Genomic DNA, 23,654 nt, shown 5'->3' with positions numbered 1-23,654 from the left:
GGTTGAGAATCTGCCTGCCAATGCAGGGGACACGGGTTCGAGCCCTGGTCTGGGAAGATCCCACATGCCGCGGAGCAACTCGGCCTGTGAGCCACAATTACTGAGCCTGCATGTCTGGAGCCTGTGCTTGGCAACGAGAGGCCACGATCGTGAGAGGCCCGCGCACCGCGATGAAGAGTGGCCCACGCTTGCCACAACTAGAGAAAGCCCTCGCACAGAAACGAAGACCCAACACAGCCATACATACATACATACATAAAAAGAATGTAAGCAGACAAGAATAGCATTAAAAAAATAAAAAATAAAAAAAAATTTTGGTTGACTGGATGAACAACGCTATTTCTTTCTTTCTCACTCTTATTCAGGACTGTGCCAAGAACTCCCCAGGTTGCAATGTAATTTGATAAATGTAAATATTAATTGAGTTTTGGTGTGATGAGGGCTTAGGCTTTGAAGGTTACAGACTTGGTTCAGATCCTGGTTCTGCCACTCAATAGCTGTTTGGCTTTGGGAAAATTACTAAACCTCTCTGAGCTTACTTCCTCCTTTGTAAAGTGGGGATAAAACTATCTGAGCCAGCAGAGCACCTGCATCAGGGATGTGCACTAAGTATTGGTCTTTCTCACTCTCCCACTCCTTCCCTCTGTTCTTCCCCAAGAAGATGTATAGAAGGATATAGTAGTTTTTTAAAAAAATTAATTATTTTTGGCTGCGTTTGGTCTTCGTTGCTGCGTGTGGGCTTTCTCTAGTTGCAGTGAGCGGGGGTTACTGTTTGTTGCGGTGCGCGGGCTTCTCATTGCGGTGGATTCTCTTGTTGCGCTTGTTGTGGAGCACCGGCTTTAGGCGCGCAGGCTTCAGTAGTTGTGGCCTCCAGGCTCAGTAGTTGTGGCGCATGGGCTTAGCTGCTCCGCAGCATTTGGGATCTTCCCTGACCAGGACTCGAGCCCAGGTCCCCTGCCTTGGCAGGCAGATTCTTAACCACTGCGCCACCAGGGAAGTCCAATATAGTACTTTTTAAAAAGGGGTTTTAATTTATTTCAGAAAATATACATTTTTCTTGTAGAAAAGTTTATTCCCCTATAGAAACATAAACACGCAAACCACTCCAAATGCTGTATTCTATGGGTTAGATATTATCAGTCACATTTTATAAGTAATTGGGCAAATGCCAAAGCACTAGCTACTGGGGAGTAAGAAGACTCAAATCTGGGGTGCCCCCCACCCCAATTTCAAGAGCATGGTGTGTTTTTCAAATCCATGTTTCATCTGGTCTTTGTTTCTCATCCATATTCTGTGTCTGCCTTTCTCCAGAAGGCTCAGATCCTCCTCTTTCACACCCTCCCGGCTGGCTGTGCCCCAGCTCCCGCCCTGGAACCTCTGCATGCCTGGGTGTGCCTGCTCCCCCTGTGCATCACCAGCTTTGCCAGGGAGCTGCTGTATCGTGCACTGCTTGCTGTGCCCAGAGTATCTGGACCCTTCTGGTACATGAAGTACACCCTCATCACCATGTGTGCACGCCCATCCCCTTACCTTATATCCTGCCTCTAAGCCAGGGTTGGGGGTGACTACAGTGTGCATTCAGCTGTGTGAGGTGCTGGGATGAAAGTGAAGTTCCCAACTTTTGAAGTTGCAGGCTTGAGGGGCATACAGTGATTTAAAATCAGGTCACCTGACTTAAAGGGGGGACTGATTGATTTAAAGCCAAGGCAGCTGACTTAAAGCCTGCGTCCCTCAGCTGCAAGACGAGACCAGCTTTGGCGGTGCACGGGTTCGCTCCAAGCCAGGACTGCTGTTCAGGAAGAGCTTCCAGTAGTGCCTTAGTGCAGGGGGACTTGGTCCGTGGTCTTGCCCCTGCCCTCAGAGGGGGGCCACCTGCTCTTCTGGAGAATCAGGGAGGGGGAAGTGCAGAGTCCCAGCTGGAGTTGCGGCACCCTTGTCTGATGGCAAGGAAAGGGGGGCGGGGCTGTGTGGTGTCCTGGGGCTGGACTCACCAGGTTGACTCAGCCTCTCAGCCCCCTAACCTCCCCTCACACACCCCACAAGAGTTTTCAGTAATATGTAATTGCGCCTTAGGTTCTCCGTCTTCAAACTCATACCCAGGCTCCCAGATCCCTTGATTCAGCCTATTCCTCTGTGCTCTTTCTTCTATTACATACAGTCCGAGAGGGAGGGGCTGGGGGATGGGACTGGAGCGATCCCGGCAGCACTGGCCTCAGCTGACTAAAGAGATCTGGGGCCTGCGCTATCACACGTGTGCGAGGACCCTTAAGGCGGAATCGAGGGGGCCAGTTAGAGGCAGTGCTTGCTGCCTCAAGTGAGTATGGATCACCGTCGGGTGGGGAGCACGCTGACCCCTGAGAAGTACTGTTAGGAGGATGTGTTCCTCCCTCGGCTTCAAGGACGTGGGTGGGCTTCAGGGCTCCAGTTCCTCTCCAGGCCTCCAGGTCCGACTGCACCGCAGCGGGCTTGCAGACCTGTCTTCCTGTCCCAGAACTTGCCAGGCTCCAGGAAGAATCCAGACTGCAGAAATGGTGCCTGAGCACTCCAGCGTAAGAAGTGCTGTCCCTGGGGACCCAACAGTGGAGGGAGGAAGGGTGAAGGGACTGGGGGTTAGGGTCGGGAGGGGTGGCTGCCCTGGGAGACATTGAGAGAGAAATATCGCCCCCCACACCCCTGCCCCTGCAACTGACCCATTGATGCCATAGGATCTCAGGGCCTTTTAGTCAGAGATGCCTCTGCTTCTTTACTCCTGTGTTCAAAACTATGCAAAACCAACTCTTCATCCTCTTGCTGCCTTGCCAGGACTTTTAAAGCACTGTTCTTTTGAAGCACTCGTTCCCTAAACTGCAGTTTGGAGCTGTCCCAGCTATTTAAAAGTGTTCTCCTTAAACTGAGACTAAATCCTACTCTTTTGGGAAAATGTCCTTAACTTCATTGGAGATCATCTTTTCTGCCCATTTCTTCCTTCTACTGCCCTCTTAAGAACCCCTGTGCTCAAAGAGCTTGGTGATTTATTTTTTGCTTGATGTCAAAAAGAAACCTTCCCCATGCACCCCAAAAAGCTTTCCTGGATCATAGGTGTTTCACAACCATGACAGTGTTTTGCAGTTAGTATATACTGGGTAGAGTGCCTAGCAATCCCTCCAAGAGCCAGAGGTGAGCAACACCTTTGCTTAGTTGATTGGATGTCCTTCAAGTTTAGGAAGGTACCATTCTTATGACCCAGGAGATAAGACAGAGCCCTGGATGGCTGTGGCTGTGATTAGATAACTTCTGATGATTTTATTTCCTTTACTGAGCTGCTGCTTCTAGGTTAATTTCATTTCATTACCTGTCCATTTTTAAAGAAAGACTGACAAAGTCACTGGAATAGGTCAGGAGTCTGAGCTCAGGGTTGGTCAAAGGTACTCACAGGGAGGAAGGTGGATAAAAATAGGTGGGTAAATAGGAGGGTTGGCAAGTACAGCCAGGACACCCGTGTTCATCGTGCATACTAATAAAGGCCAGAATCTCCTCATTTATCTCTGGTGGGAAGTTCTGATGGTTTCACAGGATTAAATTCAAATCATATTCAAACTAGGGGCTTTCCCTGAGCATAAAAGGAAGTATCCATCCCTAGCAGGAGTCGCTGCAGAGGAATAAAGACGTAGCTGTAGAGAATGGACTTAAGGACACAGGGAGGGGCAAGGGTAAGCTGGGATGAAGTGAGAGAGTGGCATGGACATATATACACTACCAAAGGTGAAATAGATAGCTATTGGGAAGCAGCTGCATACAGCACAGGGAGATCAGCTCAGTGCTTTGTGACCACCTAGAGGGGTGGGTTAGGGAAGGTGGGAAGGAGACACAAGAGGGAGAGGATATGGGAATATATGTATACGAATAGTTGATTCACTTTGTTATACAGCAGAAGCTAACACAACAAGGTAAAGTAATTATACTCCAAGAAATATGTTAACAATAGCAACAACAAAAAAACCCAAATCTAAGTCAATCAAGCCAACGGAGACATTGTATGTGTTTATAGTTCAAGAAATCCACAAGAGAATCCTTTATTCTGTAGGCAATGAATTGTCCATTCGAAAAGAAAAAAACTTTCTAAAATGTTGTTTTTCCATTTATTGTTCAGAACATCCTTTTTATACCTCTGAATTTCTTACTATTCAAAGCCAAGTCACGTGAGTTACAGGGAAGCAGCTGATTGATTTAAAGTTGGGTCATGTGATTTAAAAACCAGTGGCAGTTGTTTGATTTAAATCCCAGTTAAATGACATGAGGAAGGGGTGCTAGAAACTGCTTTTTCATCTCTGGCTCAGAATATCATATTTACCTTGGTTCTTCTTATGATTTAGAAAACTTGTGCTGTCTCTCCTTGGAATCATCAGGAGAAAAATACAGTATTTCAGGTTCATTCTTGATACCAACTTCTCACAGTTAAGGTGTATTGACTAAAAGATCTTCCTTCTTCAAGAGATTCCAAACTTCTGTAAGACACTTCATTGTAATTGGAGAAAAAAGAAGAATGAAATCAGGCCAGCAGCTGCAGGAGACCAAGGCAGCCCTCATGACTAGGGAAGGAGAAGGAAGGGCTGAGAGTTGGCTTTAGAGCAGACAACCTCCAGAGGGCGCTGAAGCACGGGCAGAGCCCACCTGCCACTCCCAGTTTGGCACTCCAGGGTCAGATTTGGGTTTGGAGATGGGGTTGCTGTAACCCCAAGGAGGTGAGCAGAGAGGAGGAGTTGATTACCTCTGATTATCCTCTGACTCTCTGATTTGATTATCCTCTGACTCTCTGGCCCAAATTGCCTGACGTCACAGGGGGGGGACAGAGTTTTGCTTTCAGCAACTGATGGGACACTTCCAGGCTGGTCGGGTCGCCCAGCGGCCCGACAGCCTGACAGGCTGACTGCGGTATGATCGCCCTTCTTTTCTCCAGAATCTGTACATCAGGAGGTGCATGGGTGTGGGAGCCCATTCACCGCCACCCCCCACCCCCAGGGGGGATGGCACCTTCCCTGGCTGTACCCTATGATCACCAGGTGCTTGAAATGAATGCAAGATTTTTGACTTCAAGGAAAAGCTCACGTAACCACTTCTGCCTCATAATGTGTGGGATTTACTATAATGGAAGGACATTATAAAGAACAGGTAGAAAACTCACCTGTTGGTCTCCATGTAGGAGTTAATTTTGCATGAATCCCTCCTACATGAGTAGATAGCAGAGGTTTATTTTTGTTCCCGTGTGTGTAGTTGTGTCAGAGGATGTAGGTATGGTGATTTGAAGCCGTCAAAGAAATATTCTCAGAACTCTCAAGACTTCTCTTGATTGGAACCGAAAGAGACCTGGAAAAGGAGGAAAAGAAAAGGAGGAGGGAGAAAGAATGACTGTTTCTCAGTAAATTCACCTTCCTGGTTGATTGTTCTCTCTTCTCATTTCTTTTAACTTCCATGTATGTCTAGTGGAATAATGTAGAAAGGCTGATTTTTATGCTTTAAAAGATTTTACATCACAAAGAAACTAGAAGTGGCTAACAGAACTTATTCAAATCAATTTTACCTAGAGACTTTGATATTAAATTTGTATACTAAAATGGGTTTATCCAAATTTTCTCTTTCTTTTTGAGTGAATATTTGTAACATATTTTTGTAGATAATAATTTATCCTAGATATACAAAATTGTGAGAATGGGTACCATTTTTTACCACTTAAATCATTTCTTTTAAATGAATAGATTGTACACTTTAAATGCCAATGTTGTGTCTTACATGTTGTGTTTTAATTCCTGATTTCCAAAACTTGTGTTTATTTAATTGATTTCTATCTAATAATCTGTCTCCCCTTTATTGTTTCTTACTTTATATTTTATTGATCTATAGTTAATTTACATTATTATATTAGTTTCAGAGGTACAACAGTGATTCATAAATGTTTAGGTTCTTCTCCATTTATAGTTATTATAAAAGAGTGGCTATATTCCCCATGCTATACAGTACACCACTGTAGATTATTGATTTTATACATAGTGGATTGTACCTCAAAATCTCCTACCACTATTTTGCTCCTCCACCCTATCTCTCCCTGCTGGTAACCACTAGTCTGTTCTTTAATCTGTGAGTCTGTTTTTTTGTTGTTGTTGTTTGTGTTGTATTCAAATTTTTAGATGCCACGTGTAAATGATAACATACCATGCTTGTTTTCTCATAACTTACCATGCTTTTTTTCTCATAACATACCATGCTTGTTTTCTCTGCGGCTTATTTTACTAAGCATAATACCCTCCAAGTCCATCCATGTTCTTGCAAATGGCAAAATTTCATTTTTTGCTGAAGTCATCATAAAAAATCTTTTTTATCCACTAAGCTATTGATGAACACTTACTTTGACTCTGTATCTTGGCTATGGCAAATAACACTGTTATGAACATTGGGGTGCAGTTATTTTTTTGAAATAGTGTTTTTGTTTTCTTCTGATATACCCAAGAGTGAAACGGCTGGATATTATGGTAGTTCTATTTTTAGTTTTTTGTGGAACCTCCATTCTGCTTTCCACAGTAGCTGCACTAATTCACATTCAAATCAAGAGTGTACAAGAGTTTCCCTTTCTCCACATCCTCACTAACCTTTGTTTCTTGTGATCTTTTTGATGACAGCCATTCTGACAAGACTGAGGTGATATATCTCATAGTTTTGATTTGCATTTTACTGCCGATTAGCTATGTTTAGCATCTTTGTGAGTTCTGGCTGTCTATCTGTATATTTTCCTTGGAAAAGTGTCTATTTAGGTCTTCTCATTTAAAAAAAAAGATTTTGGGTGTTTTTTTGATACTGAGTTGTATGTGCTCTTTCTGTAGTTTAGCTATGAACCCTTGCTTAGTCATCTTTTTGGTGTTAACCTCTTATCATGTGCAAATATTTTCTCTCCTTCAGCAGGTTGTCTTTTCATTTTGTCTTTGGTTACCTTTGCTGTGCAAAATCTTTTAAGTTTAGTGAAGTCCCATTTTTTTAGTTTTGCTTTTGTTTCATTTGCCTTAGTAGATTGAACTTAAAACTGTTGCTATCATTTATGTTGAAGAATGTTCTATATTTTCCTCTAGGGGTTTTATGGTTTCTGGTCCTACATTTAGGTGTTTATTCAGTTTTGCATTTATTTTATATATGGTGTTCTAAAATAATCTAATTTTATTCTTTTCCATGTAGCTGACCAGTTTTCCTAGTACCACTTATTGAAGAGACAGTTTTTTCTCCATATTGCCTGCTTTGTCATAAATCAATTAAATATAAGTGTGTGGGCTTATTTCTGGGATCTCTGTTCTCTTCCAGTGATCTTTGTGTCTGTTTTTGCTCTGGTACGATTCTCTCTGATTACTGTCACTTTGCAGTATAGTCTGAAGTCAAGGTGTGTGATGCCTCCAGCTCTGTTCTTTCTCAAGATTGTTTGGCTATTTGGGGCCTTTGTGTTTCTATACAAATTTTAAAATTACTTTTTCAAGTTCTGTGCAAATGCTTTGGTATTCTGATAGGGATTGCATTAAATCTGTTGCATTAAGACTGTCTTTGGTAGTATGGTTATTTTAAGAGTATTAATTCTTCCAGTCCATGCACATGCTATGTTTTTCCATCTTTTTGTGTTGCCTTCAACTTCTTTCACCAATGGCTGATAGATTTCTGAGCACATGTCTTTTTTTTATAGTGATTTCTTTAATTTATTTATTACTTATTTATTATTTATTTTTTGGCTGTGTTGGGTCTTCGTTTCTGTGCGAGGGCTTTCTCCAGCCGCGGCAAGCGGGGGCCACTCTTCATCGCGATGCGTGGGCCTCTCACTATCGTGGCCTCTCCTGTTGCGGAGCACAGGCTCCAGACGCGCAGGCTCAGTAGTTGTGGCTCACGGGCCCAGCTGTTCCGCAGAATGTGGGATCTTCCCAGACCAGGGCTCGAACCCGTGTCCCCTGCATTGGCAGGCAGACTCTCAACCACTGCGCCACCAGGGAAGCCCTGAGCACATGTCTTTTACCTGCTTAGGTGTGTTTATTCCTAGGTATCTTATTCTTTTTGATGTGATTGCATATGGCATAGTTTTCTTAATTTTTCTTTCTGACAGCTTTGGGTTTTGTTTTTTCTTCTTTTTCTAATTCCTTCAGGTGTAGTGTTAGGTTGTTTATTTGATATTTTTCTTGTTTCCTAAGAAAAAGCTTGTATCACTATAACTTCCCCCGTGAACTGCGTTGGCTGTGTCCCATAGATTTTGGATCATTGTGTGTTCATTTTCATTTGTCTTGGGTATTTTTAGAATCCCTCTTTAATTTCTTCAGTGTTCCCTTCTTCCCTGTTTATTCCCTTCATCTGTGACGTGAGGACTATCTTTAATATTATGTTTGGATTTCTTTCAGTTTTGTGTGAGTGTGTATGTGTGTGATTATTTAAGTTGCTGAGCTCTTAATTTCACATGGACACTACCAACCATGCATTGTTACTCTCCTCCCCCACAGTTACTGAATTTGACCTTATATTTTACATCTACTTGTTTTGTGTGTCCCTTAACTTCTTATTGTGAATATAGATGGTTTTATTGCTGTTTTCTTTCATCCTTCCTATTAGCTGTGTACATGGTTGATTTACTACCTTTGTTGAATATTTGCCTTAACCAATGAGGTTTTTCCTTTAGTAAGTTTCCTTTCCTAATTTTTATGTTTCAGTCGTGGCCTTTTCTTTTTCACTTAGAAAAGCCCCCTTAAGATTTCTCATAAAGCTGGTTTGGCGATGCTGAGCTCTTTTAGTTTTGCTTCTCTGTAAAACTTTAGATCTCTCCATCAAATCTGAAGGAGAGCCTTGCTGGGTAGAGTATTTTTGGTTATGGGCTTTTCCCTTTCATGACTTTAAATATACCATGCCACTCCCTTCTGGCATGCAGAGGTTATCCTGAAAAGTCAGCTGATAACTTTATGCAAGTTCCCATGTTTGTAACTTGTTGCTTTTCCTTTGCTCCTTTTAATAGTGTCTTTTTATCTTTATTTTTTTTGCCATTTTAATTACAGTGAGTCTTGGTGTGGTCCTCTTTGGGTTGATCCTGTTTTGGCCTTACTGTGTTTACTGGCCTTGGATGTCTGTTTTCTTTCCCAGGTTACGGAAGTTTTCAGCTCGTATGTCTTCAGGTAGGTTCTACACTGCTTTCTCTTCCCTTTTGCTTCTGGGACCAGTATAATGCAAATATTAGTACACTTGATGTTGTTTCACAAGTCTGTTCAACTTTCCTCATTTCATTTTAATCTATTGTTTTACCGTTCATCTTCAGTGATTGCCAGTACTCTGTCCTTCAGTTTTCTGATTCATTCCTCTGTATCATTTAGTCTACAGTAGTTTCCTTTTAGTGTATTTTTCATTTCAGTTATTGCATTCCTCATCTCTGTTTTGTTGTTCTTTAATGGTCTAACTCTTTTTTAAAAACTTCTAACTTCTTGCTCTGGTCGTCCATTCTTCTCCTGAGTTCTTTGATCATCTTTACCGTCATTACCTTGAACTCTTTCTTGAGTAGATTGGCTATCTCCACTTCACTTAGATCTTCTTCTGAGTTCTTATCTTGTTCCTTCATTTGGATCGTGTTTCTGTATCACCTCATTTTTCTTAACTTGCTGTTTTTATTGCTATGTATGTAGTAGGTTCGTTACATTTCCTGACCTTGGAGAAGTGGCCTTTTGTAGGAGAGGTCCTATGTGTCCCAGCAACCCAGTGTCCCCTGGTCACTAGAACTATATGTTCTACACACTAGGTGTACCCCCTATGTGGGCTGCTTGGGCTCTTCTGTTGTGGTGGGCTGACTACTGTGGGTGGTCTGGTAGGCTTGGCTGCCCCCAGACTGCTTGTTTGCCAGGCTCTGCCTTGTATGGAGGCTGTCTGTGCTGCTTGGTGAGACTAAATCATAAGGCAGCTGGCTGCACAACTCTGGGGGACACCAGATCTAGTGCTGGTTCACTTATGGGTAGAACTGCAGTCCATGTGATATCAGGGTTAGTGCCCAGTCACTGGTCCTGGGGCTATGCTGGCTACTGGGAGGAAGAGACAGGTCCTGAGTTCTGGCTGCAGGGCCCAGGAGTTGCAGAGTTGGTGTTGGATCACTGTTCCTGACACAGCTATCTGCAGGGTCTGGGGTGTCCCTAATCTTGTGTTGGCATTCTGATGGGCAGGGTCAGGACCCAGCTGAGTCCATGGCTGCTTCTGGCCTGTAAGTGAGTTTCTGGTCACACAGGCTGCTGGGCTGTGGTATTCCGGGAGCTGGTGTGTGCCTGTTGGTGTATGAGGCTGATCCCAATGCTAGAGAAGGTTTGCTGTTGGGTAGGTCCAAGCTCCATCCAGTCCCTGTGCAGTTATCACCTGCCAATGGTGAGGCTGGCTCCAAGGCCAGAGTAGGCTCACTTGTCAGAGGGGCCAGGGACTCTGGGGCTGGTGCCTGTCCACTGAGGTGTGGAGGCTGGTCCTGGGGCTTTTGGTGGCTGGGCCCATGTCCAGGGGCAGCTGTGCATTGAGAGGGTCTGAAGGCAGCCTGTTTGCCGGTGGGTGGGGCTATGCCCCTGCTCAGTTAGTTGCTTGGCCTGCAGCATCCTAGTACTTGTGTCTCTAGTCTGGTGGAAATGGGTAGGGCTAGGTCTTGAGGCTAAAAAGATAGAGGGAGGATTCTGAAATTATGCTTGCTGGTACCAGTGTCCACGAGGTAGAAGGAGCTCCCCCGAATGGCTGCTGCCAGTGTCTCTGTCCCTGAGGCTGTGCTGTAGTTGCCTCTTGCCTCTCTGGGAGACTCTCCAAGATCAGGAGGTAGGTGTGAACCGGGATCCTTTCAAATGACTGCTTCTGTTCTGATTCTCGGATCATGTGGGATTTTGTGAGCATCTTTTAAGAGTGGAATCTCTATTTCCCACAACCCTCTGGCTCTCTGGAAAATAAGTACTACTGGTCTTCAAAGCCCAACTTTCTAGGAACTCTTCTTTCCAGAACAGGATCCCTGGGCTTGGGAGCCTGATGTTGGCTTCATACCCCTTGCTACCTGGGAGCACCTCTGAAATTGTAATTATTCTCCCATTTGTGGGCCACCCACCTGGTGGTATGGGTCTTGACTCTACTGAGATTTTGCCCTTCCTTCCTGTCTTGTCGAGGTGCCGTCCTTATGTCTTTAGCTGTAAAACATCTTTTACGGTAGGTCCCGGTTTTTTTCATCAATTGCTGTTCTGTAAACTGTTGTGACTTTGGTGTGCCCATGAGAGGCATCAAGCTCTGGGTCTTTGAATGCTACCATATTGGACAATCTGTCCACTTCATTCTTAAATCATATTATTTAATTTTTCTTAGTATCTTATTTGATTAGCGACAGTTTGAAATTTATTATCACTCATGTTTACTTCGCCTGTTTAAAGAAATTGAATAGTGCATTCATTCATTTTGAAATGAAGGTAGTGACCTGTGAATTTCCATACCTCAAAAATCAAGGATAGGACAAAAGCCTTTTCTACCTGTGTTACCCTCAAACTCTGCACCCCACCCCAGCCTGGGGATTAACCTCTTGCACCCATGCTCACTTTCTTTTTTTGGACCATTAACCATCATTGCATCTGTATGTGTGTTGACAAAGTGAACTCTAGTCTTTCGAGTTTTTGAGTTTTGTTTTTTGGTTTAGGGAAGAGTCCTACTATGAATGTACATTTACTGGTCTGCTGGAGTTCATATATAAACCTGTCAAGCACATTACTAGAATTGGAATTGCTTGTATATACACTTTGATAAATTTTAGAGACAATGGTAGAACAGAAGTGAATTGTATTTCAAATCCCACAGTATTTTCACACCATGAAAACCCTTCCCTGTTTAATATATTTGTGTGTAGTTTATCTTTATGCCCATACTGTATTTCCCAGAGATGGGTAAGTGTTATGTTTCTTGCTAGCACATTTACCGTATTGTTCAAAGTCAGGCGTTTAGTGGTTTTAGCATGATCCTATTTCCATGAACTCGCAAATACAAGACCTTCTCTCACACTGTCTTTTACTCCCTGCTGTTTTATATTGCCCTCCTAATTCTCAGTCCTGGTCATTCTTTATGTTCTTCATCAACCTGGATAGGTTATACTATTTTCTCCCTTATTCAAGACCAATAGAATAGAATAGAACACCCAGAAATAAACCCTGATATATGGCCATATGATTTTTGACAAGTTGCCAAGACTTTTCAAAGTAGAAAGGATAGTATTTTCAACAAATGGTGCTGAGAAGTCATGTTGTCAACATGCAAAAGTAGGAAGATGGACCCATACCTAACATCATATGCAAAAATTAATGAAAACGTATCAAGAAACTAACTATAAGACCTAATAAAATAAAAAGTCTTATTAGAAGATACAGGACAAGGGCTTTATGACATTGGATTTGGCAGTGTTTTCCTCAATATGAAACGAAGGAACAACAAAGGTACAGCTAACAAAACAATTAAAAATGTGCAGTACATAATTTAAAAAAAAATGTGTATCAAAGAAATGTAAACAGAATAAAATGGCAACCCACAAGATGGGAGAAAATATTTGATAGCCATGTATCTGACAAGAGATTTCTATTCAGAATATACAGAGAATTCCTACATCTCAACAAAAAGCAAACACCCTGATTCAAAAATGGATAAAAGACTTGAATAGATGGTTCTTCAAAAAGATGTACAAATGACTAAGCACTTGAATAGATGCTCCATATCACTAAATGCATGTTTATATATTTGTGTGCATGCATACACACACAAGCACACACACGCATACACAAGCAGAAAGCAAGTATTGGTGAGGATGTGAGGGAGTTGGAACCATTGTGCTATGTCAGTGGGCATGTAGAATGATACAGCTGCTTTGCAAAAGAATATGGCAATTTTTCAGATATTGAAAAATAGAATTACTACATGATCCAAGAATTTTACTATGAGGTATACCCAAAGGAATTGAAATCAGAGTCTTAAATATTTGTACTGCAGTGTTTAGAGCAGTAATAATCACAGTAGCTAAAATATGAAAGCAACCTAAGTGTTCATCCACTAGTTCCTGGATAAGCAAAGTGTGGTATACCCATATAACACAATATTATTCAGCCTTAAGAAGGAAAAGATCTAGGAATATGCTACAACATGGATGAATCTTGAGGAAATTTAGCTACCAAAAATGCCATTTTTTGTGACTTTTAGTGAGTCATAACAATATAACTACTTATTTCAATTATATGGGGTACTTAGTGTAGTCAAAACCATAGAAATTGGGGGGGTAATGATGCTTTTCAGGTGGTTATGGAACAAAAAGGAAAGTTATGTTTAAAGGATACAGAGTTACAGTTTTAAAACGTAGAAAAGAATTAGAAAGATAAATGGTGATGTTGATCACCCAATAATATGAATGTATTTAATATAACTGAACAGTGCACTTTATAATAATTAACATGTTATATTTTATGTTATTTGATTTTACCAACATACACAATTGGGAAAGAATGTAATATCAGGAAAGGGAGTGGACCTGGGGTAGAGCAGAGAGGAATCAGAAGGGTGAGACCCTGCATATGTTGAAGAAGAAGAACTGAGAGTCTTCATTGGCCAGAAGAGACTTTATAAAAAAAAATTACTCTGAGGGTGTATTAAATAGATATCTATGGGTGCACTGCTATCTCCCATGGGTTATCTTAAAGAGTCTTTAATAAAGTCCATAAGGCTTGCTGAGGCTTTTTTAAAAACTGGATTCCCTAGGAGATAATTAGATGGTGGTACTTAAGTCTATGTCTAGGTTGACAGATTTTGCAGGGAAGACGAACTTGAGAACAGTGAAGGTCCTGAGAGTGTAAGTACATGGAAATTAGAAAAAAATAATAAAGGGAATTAGGAAAACTGTGGACTTCGAAGGTCATGTATTAGTGAGTCAGACCTGAGGTTTCTAAGGAGTTATATACACAGTTGCTATTTGGATTACTTGTTGATAAGTGGAAAAACTAGAGTCGTTTCCAAGTGTAGGTAAGATATAATGAGAGGATGGAGGTGGAAAGTAGGGAGGCCCAGAGAGAAGTGGGAAGGTCATATTGGGCCAAGATGGTGGTAATATCCAGCAGAACAGATGGTAGGGCAGACTATGGGTTCATCTTTTTCATTTCGGCCCCCCACCTCATCCGTAATAATTCTTTGGGAATATTTCATGGCTCTGTGATGCAGGTACAGAATTCGAGTGAGGAGACTACACCCTCAGTGTCCAGCTGTCTGAGTCCTCAGTGTGCTTCAAATGATGGAGAACTATTGTTTCTTTATGAGAAGAGTTAGTACCTCGTAGCTAAGCTTAAGCTGGAGCTTATGCAATATTGATTCCATTTTATATATACTGTTGGCATGGAGGTTCCTCCTCCTCTTTTCTTGACCATTATGAAATGAATCTATATTTCTCAATATTTGGGTATATCAGGTAAATACATTAAGTAAAGGAATCTTATATATTGCTCCCTGCATAATTTGCTCTTTCTTTTTTATTTTAAAGAAATTCACGTTATTAATTAATTAATTAATTAATTAATTAATTAATTATGACTGTGTTGAGTCTTTGTTTCCGTGCGAGGGCTTTCTCCAGTTGTGGCAAGTGGGGACCACTCTTCATCGCGGTGCGCGGGCCTCTCACCATCGCGTCCTCTCTTGTTGCGGAGCACAGGCTCCAGACGCGCAGGCTCAGTAATTGTGGCTCATGGGCCCAGTTACTCCGCGGCATGTGGGATCTTCACAGACCAGGGCTCAAACCCGCATCCCCTGCATTGGCAGGCAGACTCTCAACCACTGCGCCACCAGGGAAGCCCGTTTGCTCTTTCTTGTTTCTCTTTTACCTTTACTAAATTAGCACAGGGAGAGACCTTGAAATGTTCTAATCAGGAGACATTAGAACATCATATTTCTAGAGAGGTTGGTTGGACAGAGCAGGGGTCCCAGTGAAAATCAAAGCTTCTGTTTCTACTTAGAAGTGTACCTGTATAGAGTAGAGGGCTCCAGGAAATATCCTAGAATATTCCAATGTCCCTGCAGGAGATCATTAACAGAGGTAGGATCTGGTACCAGATCAGTGTACTATGACATGTTTGTCAGTCATCTGATGTGAGATTCTCAGAGCCAATCCCATATGGTAGGGCTGAGTGCAGAATGATGAAGAACCTGTGAAAGCCTTTGATTTCATGTTAAAGATGAAGCTCTGATTTCGGGGAGAATTTTCTTACCTGACTGAATGTCACCCTTCTGTGGTGATGAGATTCTGTGCTTTACCTCCGTTGGTGACCACTGACTGAAAATCATTAGAGAGTCATGTCTAGAAAGCATTCTTTATTTAATTTCTTAAAGAAGAAAACATAGAAAACATTTTTATCCACTTTCAAATTGAGGATCAAAGGGAATGACATCAGTGAAAATGTCAGAGTAAGGAGCTCTGGCTTGTGTCCACCCCCAGAAACACTAACATACGTGGTACAACCTGTCAAAATGATCTTATCAACACATGTAAGTTTTCTTTTCTTTTCGCCCTGTAGATTTATCTTTCATTGAAACTTTGCTTACTAGAGGATGTGGAGAATAAACAGGGAAGTAGAAACTGTATTTCCTGATGAGAGAATCACTAAGTCACATTAGCTGTTCTGAGCTACGTCTTACTCACCGTGACTGTAATTAAAACAAACAAAACACTTTTTTTTGGTAAGTCAGTTCTGACATTTCCTCGTTAAAGACATGGTAACATGGTAACATGGTAACAGATACAGACTTAGACATTTGCCTGCCTCTGTCTTTCCGATTCTTGTGGTCTTAGGTAATAGGCCCAAAAGGTGCCCTGCCGCATCATCTGGTAGCTCAATTTTTACCTTTTCAAGCAGCTCCATTCAGTTTGTGTTAGTGCTGTTACCACTTTACATCCCAGCAGCAGCTAGAAGGTACAGAGTTCTCTAAAACCCCTTCAACATTTATAGTTTGTAGACTTTTGCTGATGGTCATTTGACTGGTGTGAGCGGAAACCTTTTTCGACATTGGATTTGCATATGGCTAATAATTCCTTATACTAAGCTTTAGGCATGTCCTTTTTTTCTTTTCCTTTTTTTTGAAGAGTGACTACAACTTCCCTCTTCTTATTGACTTCTTGAAAAATTTGTCTTGTGTTGAATTTTCTTGCGTATTCCCTACCGCAGAGCATTTTTTGAGGACAGGTGTCATTTACAGCCCTGCAGTCCTTGTGACTATTAAGCAAACATTAGCACTTTGTTTAAAGCTGCTGTTGTGGGAAACAGCCACAAGGCGGCAGCATCATTACGTTCTCAACTCTTGTTACTAGTGCAAAAGAGTCTTCCTGGAGGTAGTGTTCCAAGGTTGTAAATTAGAGTGGAATGTGCTGGGACAAGCCCCCAGAAGTTTATTTCTCCTTACTTATGTTTGCTTTTTAAATTGAATTTCTATTTCTTATCGGAGTAAATTTGATTAGAGTTTTGTGATTGTCTGGCTGTACAGAATCTGCTCAATGATTCATACATATGTCTGTTCATGTTCGGATCCTGTTACCAGGTATGTTATTACAGAATGTTGAGTAGACCTCCCTTGGTATTTGGTAGGTGTTTTGTCATTATATATTTTATATGTATTGGTGACTATATAATTCATATAGTTTATATGTTACATGTTTATATATATTTAACATACATTAGTATATCTATGTTAGCCCCATAGTCTTAATTTATCCATCCTCCCACCTTTCATTTTGGCTAACCATTAGTTTGTTGTATAAGTCTGTGAGTGTCTGTTTCTGTGGAAATATGTTCATTGGTAGTAATCTTAGGATAACATGTACACATGATATCATAGGATATTTGTCATTCCCTTTTGACTTACTTAACCTAATATGATTATTTCTAGGCTCATTTGTAGTCCTGAAAACAGCATTGTTCATTTTTTTCCCGAGGCTACTATTCCATTCGGTATGTATACCACTTCTTCTTTGTCCATTTATCTGTTGATGGACATTTTGTTTGCTTCCATGTCTTGGCTATTGTAAATACTGCTGCAATACACGATTTTCCATCCCGTGTCTTTTTTTTTTTAAGATTTTTTTTTAAAATTAATTAATTTATTTATTTATTTATTTTTGGCTGTGCTGGTTCCTTGTTTCTGTGCGAGGGCTTTCTCCAGTTGCGGCAAGTGGGGGCCACTCCTCATCACGGTGCGCGGGCCTCCCACCATCGCGGCCTCTCCCGCTGCGGAGCACAGGCTCCAGATGCGCAGGCTCAGCAGCTTTGGCTCACAGGCCCAATTGCTCCACGGCATGCGGGATCCTCCCAGACCAGGGATCGAACCCGTGGCCCCTGCCTTGGCAGGCAGACTCTCAACCACTGCACCACCAGGGAAGCCCCATCCCGTGTCTTTTTGATTCTGACTTTCACAGGTGAAAGGCCCAATAGTGGGACTTCCGGATCATATGGTGACTCAATTTTTACCTTTAAATGCGCTGCCATTCTGTTCCTATTATTGGCCGTTACCAGTTTACATCCCACTTAGACCGAGAGGTTACGCTTTTCTCCACAACTTCTTCAGCACCTATTGCTTGTTGACATTTTTTTTCACACACACACAGTGTATTTTATTTTTACAAGAGATAAATAGACTGACACTAAGCATTGTACATGGATGACCACAACAAAAGCAACAATGATTGCAATTACCAAACCTGAAACACACTCATACTATGTCATAATATTGACATTCAGTCCAGTAATCCTCCACTGTAACAGCTCCTATACTTTGCAGTGAAAATTGATTTGTATATTCTTTGCCTCTGAGTCCTTGTGGGATTTTTTTTTAAATTCAGACAGAAAGTCACAAAAATTATACTCATCCTCATCAGTTCACTCAGTCCCATGTAATTAAATTTTTTTTCATCTTGATCTTTTGTTAGCACTTTTTTGAGTTCATCAGTTTTTCATTAGAGTTCTGAAAATGCTTATTCATTCAGTTCAGCAGTACAGTCAGTTACCAGAAACCTGTACTTGTCAGAGTCTTTTCCATGAATTTCTTGAAGATGAAACCCTTTAATAGGAACATATTTGCAAAAGCATCAGACTACACCCAGAACTGTCTGTAAATGAGAAAAGATTTAAAAATGACCACACTTAAAGATGTGATGAAAGTTCATAATAATGCAGTTGACAAGAAAATTAGTTATTTCTGAGATATACATTTTAAAGTAATAACTAGGATTATTACTTATAACATTATACCAGAACATATAAGATTTTTAGAAATTTCATGTAATGTCTGAAACATTTATATTAACATATTTCCATACATATTTCCATACAAATACAAATATAAGATTTTTAGAAATTTCATGTAATGTCTGAAACATTTATATTAACATATTTCCATACAAATAACCCAATGAAAGTTTAGTATTAGTTGTTTTGTTTGTTTGTTTTTTTATACTGCAGGTTTTTATTAGGCATCAATTTTATACACATCAGTGTATACATGTCAATCCCAATCGCCCAATTCAGCACACCACCATCCCCACCCCACTGCAGTTTTCCCCCCTTGGTGTCCATATGTCCATTCTCTACATCTGTGTCTCAACTTCTGCCCTGCAAACCAGCTCATCTGTACCATTTTTCTAGGTTCCACATACATGCATTAATATACGATATTTGTTTTTCTCTTTCTGACTTACTTCACTCTGTATGACAGTCTCTAGATCCATCCACTTCTCAACAAATGACTCAATTTCGTTCCTTTATATGGCTGAGTAATATTCCATTGTATATATGTACCACAACTTCTTTATCCATTCGTCTGTTGATGGGCATTTAGGTTGCTTCCATGACCTGGCTATTGTAAATAGTGCTGCAATGAACATTCGGGTGCATGTGTCTTTTTGAATTATGGTTTTCTCTGGGTATATGCTCAGTAGTGGGATTGCTGGGTCATATGGTAATTCTATTTTTAGTTTTTTAAGGAACCTCCATATTGTTCTCCATAGTGGCTGTATCAATTTACATTCCCACCAACAGTGCAAGAGGTTTCCCTTTTCTCCACACCCTCTCCAGCATTTGTTGTTTGTAGATTTTCTGATGATGCCCATTCTAACAGGAGTGAGGTGATACCTCCTTGTAGTTTTGATTTGCATTTCTCTAATAATTAGCGATGTTGAGCATCTTTTCATGTGCTTCGTGGCCGTCTGTATGTCTTCTTTGGAGAAATGTCTATTTAGGTCTTCTGCCCATTTTTGGATTGGGGTGTTTGTTTCTTTAATATTGAGCTGAATGAGCTGTTTATATATTTTGGAGATTAATCCTTTGTCCGTTGATTCGTTTGCAAATATTTTCTCCCATTCCGAGGGTTGTCTTTTCGTCTTGTTTATGGTTTCCTTTGCTGTGCAAAAGCTTTGAAGTTTCATTAGGTCCCATTTGTTTATTTTTGTTTTTATTTCCATTACTCTAGGAGGTGGATCAAAAAAGATCTTGCTGTGATTGATGTCAAAGAGTGTTCTTCCTATGTTTTCCTCTAAGAGTTTTATAGTGTCCAGTCTTATATTTAGGTCTCTAATCCATTTTGAGTTTATTTTTGTGTATGGTGTTAGGGAGTATTCTAATTTCATTCTTTTACATGTAGCTGTCCAGTTTTCCCAGCACCACTTATTGAAGAGACTGTCTTTTCTCCATTGTATATCTTTGCCTCCTTTGTCATAGATTAGTTGACCATAGGTGCGTGGGTTAATCTCTGGGCTTTCTATCTTGTTCCATTGATCTATGTTTCTGTTTTTGTGCCAGTACCATATTGTCTTGATTACTGTAGCTTTGTAGTATAGTCTGAAGTCAGGGAGTCTGATTCCTCCAGCTCCATTTTTATCCCTCAAGACTGCTTTGGCTATTCGGGGTCTTTTGTGTCTCCATACAAATTTTAAGATGATTTGTTCTAGCTCCGTAAAAAATGCCATTGGTAATTTGATAGGGATTGCATTGAATCTGTAGATTGCTTTGGGTAGTATACTCATTTTCACAATGTTGATTCTTCCAATCCAAGAACATGGTATATCTCTCCATCTGTTGGTATCATCTTTAATTTCTTTCATCAGTGTCTTATAGTTTTCTGCATACAGGTCTTTTGTCTCCCTAGGTAGGTTTATTCCTAGGTGTTTTATTCTTTTTGTTCCAATGGTAAATGGGAGTGTTTCCATAATTTCTCTTTCAGATTTTTCATCATTGGTGTATAGGAATGCAAGAGATTTCTGTGCATTCATTTTGTATCCTGCAACTTTACCATATTCATTCATTAGCTCTAGCAGTTTTCTGGTGGCAGTTTTAGGATTCTCTATGTATAGTATCATGTCATCCGCAAACAGTGACAGTTTTACTTCTTCTTTTCCAATTTGTATTCCTTTTATTTCTTTTTCTTCTCTGATTGCCGTGGCTAGGACTTCCAGAACTATGTTGAATAATAGTGGTGAGAGTGGACATCCGTGTCTCGTTCCTGATCTTAGAGGAAATGCTTTCAGTTTTTCACCATTGAGAATGATGTTTGCTGTGGGTTTGTCATATATGGCCTTTATTATGTTGAGGTAGGTTCCCTCTATGCCCACTTTCTGGAGAGTTTTTATCATAAATGGGTGTTGAATTTTGTCAAAAGCTTTTTCTGCATCTATTGAGATGATCATATGGTTTTTCTTCTTCAATTTGTTAATATGGTGTATCACATTGATTGATTTGCGTATATTGAAGAATCCTTGCATCCCTGGGATAAATTCCACTTGATCGTGGTGTATGATCCTTTTAATGTGTTGTTGGATTCTGTTTGCTAGTATTTTGTTGAGGATTTTTGCATCTATATTCATCAGTGATATTGGTCTGTAATTTTCTTTTTTTGTAGTGTCTTTGTCTGGTTTTGGTATCAGGGTGATGGTGGCCTCATAGAATGAGTTTGGGAGTGTTCCTTCCTCTGCAATTTTTTGGAAGAGTTTGAGAAGGATAGGTGTTAGCTCTTCTCTAAATGTTTGATAGAATTCACCTGTGAAGCCATCTGGTCCTGGACTTTTGTTTGTTGGAAGATTTTTAATCACAGTTTCAATTTCATTACTTGTGATTGGTCTGTTCATATTTTCTGTTTCTTCCTGGTTCAGTCTTGGAAGGTTATACCTTTCTAAAAATGTGTCCATTTCTTCCAGGTTGTCCATTTTATTGGCATAAAGTTGCTTGTAGTAGTCTCTTAGGATGCTTTGTATTTCTGCGGTGTCTGTTGTAACTTCTCCTTTTTCATTTCTGATTTTATTGATTTGAGTCCTCTCCCTCTTTTTCTTGATGAGTCTGGCTAATGGCTTATCAATTTTGTTTATCTTCTCAAAGAACCAACTTTTAGTTTTATTAATCTTTGCTATTGTTTTCCTTGTTTCTATTTCATTTATTTCTGCTCTGATCTTTATGATTTCTTTCCTTCTGCTAACTTTGGGTTTTGTTTGTTCTTCTTTCTCTAGTTTCTTTAGGTGTAAGGTTAGATTGTTTACTTGAGATTTTTCTTGTTTCTTGAGATAGGCTTGTATAGCTATAAACTTCCCTCTTAGAACTGCTTTTGCTGCATCCCATGGGTTTTGGGTCGTCGTGTTTTCATTGTCATTTGTCTCTAGGTATTTTTTGATTTCCTCTCTGATTTCTTCAGTGATCTCTTGGTTATTTAGTAACGTATTGTTTAGCCTCCATGTGTTTGTCTGTTTTACGTTTTTTTCCCGGTAATTCATTTCTAATCTCATAGCGTTGTGGTCCGAAAAGATGCTTGATATGATTTCAATTTTCTTAAATTTACTGAGGCTTGATTTGTGACCCAAGATGTGATCTATCCTGGAGAATGTTCCGTGCGCACTTGAGAAGAACGTGTAATCTGCTGTTTTTGGATGGAATGTCCTATATATATCAATTAAATCTAACTGGTCTATTGTGTCATTTAAAGCTTCTGTTTCCTTATTCATTTTCATTTTGGATGATCTGTCCATTGGTGTAAGTGAGGTGTTAAAGTCCCCCACTATGATTGTGTTACTGTCGATCTCCTCTTTTATAGCTGTTAGCAGTTGCCTTATGTATTGAGGTGCTCCTATGTTGGGTGCATATATATTTATAATTGTTATATCTTCTTCTTGGATTGATCCCTTGATCATTATGTAGTGTCCTTCCTTGTCTCTTGTAACATTCTTTATTTTAAAGTCTATTTTATCTGATATGAGTATAGCTACTCCAGCTTTCTTTTGATTTCCATTTGCATGGAATATCTTTTTCCATCCCCTCACTTTCAGTCTGTATGTGTCCCTAGGTCTAAAGTGGGTCTCTTGTAGACAGCATATATATGGGTCTTGTTTTTGTATCCATTCAGCCAGTCTGTGTCTTTTGGTTGGGGCATTTAATCCATTCACGTTTAAGGTAATTATCGATATGTATGTTCCTATGACCATTTTCTTAATTGTTTGGGGTTTGTTTTTGTAGGTCCTTTTCTTCTCTTGTGTTTCCCACTTAGAGAAGTTCCTTTAGCATTTGTTGTAGAGCTGGTTTGGTGGTGCTGAATTCTCGTAGCTTTTGCTTGTCTGTAAAGCTTTTGATTTCTCCATCAAATCTAAATGAGATCCTTGCCGGGTAGAGTAATCTTGGTTGTAGGTTCTTCCCTTTCATCACTTTAAGTATATCATGCCACTCCCTTCTGGCTTGTAGAGTTTCTGCTGAGAAATCAGCTGTTAAGCTTATGGGAGTTCCCTTGTATGTTATTTGTCGTTGTTCCCTTGCTGCTTTCAATAATTTTTCTTTGTCTTTAATTTTTGCCACTTTGATTACTATGTGTCTCGGCGTGTTTCTCCTTGGGTTTATCCTGTATGGGACTCTCTGCGCTTCCTGGACTTGGGTGGCTATTTCCTTTCCCATGTTAGGGAAGTTTTCGACTATAATCTCTTCAAATATTTTCTCTGGTCCTTTCTCTCTCTCTTCTCCTTCTGGGACCCCTATAATGCGAATGTTGTTGCGTTTAATGTTGTCCCAGAGGTCTCTCAGGCTGTCTTCATTTCTTTTCATTCTTTTTTCTTTATTCTGTTCCGCAGCAGTGAATTCCACCATTCTGTCTTCCAGGTCACTTATCCGTTCTTCTGCCTCAGTTATTCTGCTATTGATTCCTTCTAGTGTAGTTTTCATTTCAGTTATTGTATTGGTCATCTCTGTTTGTTTGTTCTTTAATTCTTCTAGGTCTTTGTTAATCATTTCTTGCATCTTCTCGATCTTTGCCTCCATTCTTATTCCGAGGTCCTGGATCATCTTCACTCTCATTATTCTGAATTCTTTTTCTGGAAGGTTGCCTATCTCCACTTCATTTAGTTGTTTTTCTGGGGTTTTTTCTTGTTCCTTCATCTGGTACATAGCCCTCTGCCGTTTCATCTTGTCTATCTTTCTGTAACTGTGGTTTTTGGTCCACAGGCTGCAGGATTGTAGTTTTTCTTGCTTCTGCTGTCTGCCCTCTGGTGGTTGAGGCTATCTAAGAGGCTTGATGGGAGGCTCTGGTGGTGGGTAGAGCTGATTGTTGCTGTGGCGGTCAGAGCTCAGTAAAACTTTAATCCACTTGACTGTTGATGGGTGGGGCTG

At 40.5% G+C, this 23,654-nt stretch overlaps 1 protein-coding gene across 1 annotated transcript in view; it reads left to right on the top strand.

Annotated features, from left to right (window-relative positions):
* LOC309613783 (uncharacterized protein) overlaps positions 1-23,654 on the top strand; it is a 629,462-nt gene that overhangs the window by 16,628 nt on the left and 589,180 nt on the right. The window lies entirely within an intron of this gene.

Source organism: Balaenoptera borealis (assembly GCF_965194805.1).
Source record: "Balaenoptera borealis genome assembly, chromosome: 1".
NCBI lineage: Eukaryota > Metazoa > Chordata > Mammalia > Artiodactyla > Balaenopteridae > Balaenoptera > Balaenoptera borealis.
The sequence above is the reverse complement of the archived record's forward strand: the minus strand, read 5'-3'. Positions and strand labels throughout refer to the sequence as shown.